Below are 2,500 nucleotides of genomic sequence, written 5' to 3'. Positions count from 1 at the left end.
TTCCTTTTCCGGGACATGTGCCGAGGTCCCTGTGCCCCCCGTTCCTTTTCCACTGTCCGTGCATGGTCCTGGTCCTTTTCCGGGTCCGTTTCCCGGTCCCTGCCTGTTTCCTGTGTTCCAGTTTCCGGTTTCCGATTTCCCTGGCCCGTACCCGTTTGCATTTTCACCCCTTTTCCTTTTCGTTCCTTTTCAGTTTCCGGGTCCGGTCCTGGTCCTGGCCTTTCCTATTCCGGTGCCTGTTCATGTTCACGGTGCCGTTTCACCGGGTCCGTGCCTTTTCCTTGGCACCCACTTTTTCCATTCCTTTTCCCGTCCCCGTGGAACATTGGCCTGCGAGTGCCCCCCCTCCCGCGTTTGCCTGCGTCCTTGTCATCCTTTAATTCCCCCTTTCTCTCCGCCATATCCGCCGCTCCCCTCCCCAGCCCGCGTATCACCCCTCCGCTCCCCGCTCCCGATCGCTCAACCTACGCGTCAACCTCTCTTCTCTTTCTCTTTCTCTCTCTCCCACCACTAACCTCTCTCTTTGATTTGGTTTGGTCTAATTTGTACAAGAGGCAGCCGCCCCCTGTCCTTCACCTCGTTAACCCCGTCCGCGAAGCGACCCCCAGCGCCCGATCCCTCGGAAGGCCGAAGGCCGGACACCTTGTTCGCCAACGAAGAGCCAAACAACAAGTGCGCCCGCCGCGGGATTAGAGGCTCGGAAAAATGGCGCCCGACACACCGACGAAACAAATCTTGCGGAGTAAGGGACGGGAACTACACTCTCCGTCACTCTCTTTCTCTGTCTCTCTCATTTCACTTTTCTCTGCCTCACTCATCTCTTTTACCCTCACTATCTCTCTCCGCTGTCTTCCTGTCTCTCTCACTCTTTCTCACTATTTCTCATTCTCTCTCACTCTCTCTCTCTCCTCACTCATCTCTCTCTCATACCCTCCCAACCTCTCTCCTATCTCCCTCATCACTCACACTCTCACCCTCTCATCTTCTCCTCCTCTCTCTCCTCTCGACACTCTCTCTGTCACTCTCTCTCCCTCCCTCACACACATAACTCCACACAATCACCCTCTCATCTCTCATCACTCCCACACCCTCCTCCCTCTCTCTCCCAGTCTCTCACTCCATCTCACGCACTCACTCTCCTCACCTCCTCTCTCATCTCTCTCTCTCCCCCCTCTCTCTCCCACACACCTCTCCACTCCCTCTCTCCAACTCTCCTCTCTCTCTCTCCTCTCTCTCTCTCCTCTCTCTCTCACTCCTCTCCTCTCACCCTCATCTCCCACTCTCCTCCTCTCTCATCCTCTTTCTCCTCTCTCTCTCTCTCGGTCTCGTCTCATCCTCTCTCCTCCTTTCTCGCCTCTCCCCCTCTTCGCACTCTTCTCTCTCTCTCATCTCTCTCAACCTCTCTCCCTCTCCACTCTCCTCTCATCGTCTCTCACTCTCGATCTCCCATCTCCCTCTCACTTCTCTGCTCCGTCCTCTCCTCTCCTCCTCTCTCTCTCCCTCACGTCTCTTCTCTCTCTCGCTCTCACATCGTCCTCATCGCCTGTCCTCTTCTCTCTCACCTCTTCTCCTCCTCTCCTCTCCTCTTCCTCTCTCTCTCCTCCTCGCTCCCACATCTCCTCTCTCTCACTATTCTCATCTCTCTCCCTCATCTCCTCAATCTCTCACTCTCCCACTCCCTCCCGTCCTCACTTCTTCCTCTCATTCCTCCTCTCCCCCTCTCCCCTCTCTCCATCTCTCCCTCTCTGTCTCCATCTCTCCCCTCCACTCCTCCTCTCTCTCTTCTCCTTCCCTCGGTCTCGCCCTCCCTCCTCACTCTCTCCTCCTCATCTCTTCTTTCTCTCAGTCGCTCGCCTATCTCTCTCGTCCTCTCCCTCATCTCTCCTACTCTCTCCTCTCTCTCTCTCCTCTCTCTTCCCTTCTTTTCCCTCCTCCTCTCTCTCCAACTCTCTCATTTCTTTTTTCTCTACTTTTTTTCCTCTCTTCTCCTATTTCTCTCCTTATTCTCTCTTCTTTTCTCCCTCTCCTATCTTTTTCTCCCTCTTCCCGCTTTTTTTCTCCCTTCACTCTTCTTTTCTTCTCCTCTTCCCATCCCCGTTTTTCTCCGTTCACTTCTCTTCCCTTCTTCTCTTCTCCCTTCTTCTCCTCTCCTCTCCCCTCTTCTGTCTCTTTTCCTCCTTTTCTCTTTTCTCTGTTTTTTGTTCTATCTCTCTCTTTTCTCTTTCTCTTTCTCTGTCTCTCTCTTCCTCTTTCTCACTCTCTCTCTGTCTCTGTTTCTTTCTCTTTCTATCTCTCTCTCTCGCTATCTTGATTTCTTTCCTTCTCTTTTTTCCATTTCTTCTCCAGCTCTCTTTCCGGTGATATCTGCCTGTGCATTTCTTCTCTCTCGATTTTTTATTCCTTCCTTGTGTGTTTATTGGTGTGTGTGTGGTTGTGTGCTGTGTGTGGTGTGGTGTGTGTGTGTGTTGTAATATATAATAATATATGTATTTATATATAT

Source organism: Penaeus japonicus, unplaced genomic scaffold (assembly GCF_977035675.1).
Source record: "Penaeus japonicus unplaced genomic scaffold, GWHDUDI00000001_assembly GWHDUDI00000008, whole genome shotgun sequence".
NCBI lineage: Eukaryota > Metazoa > Arthropoda > Malacostraca > Decapoda > Penaeidae > Penaeus > Penaeus japonicus.
The sequence above is the reverse complement of the archived record's forward strand: the minus strand, read 5'-3'. Positions refer to the sequence as shown.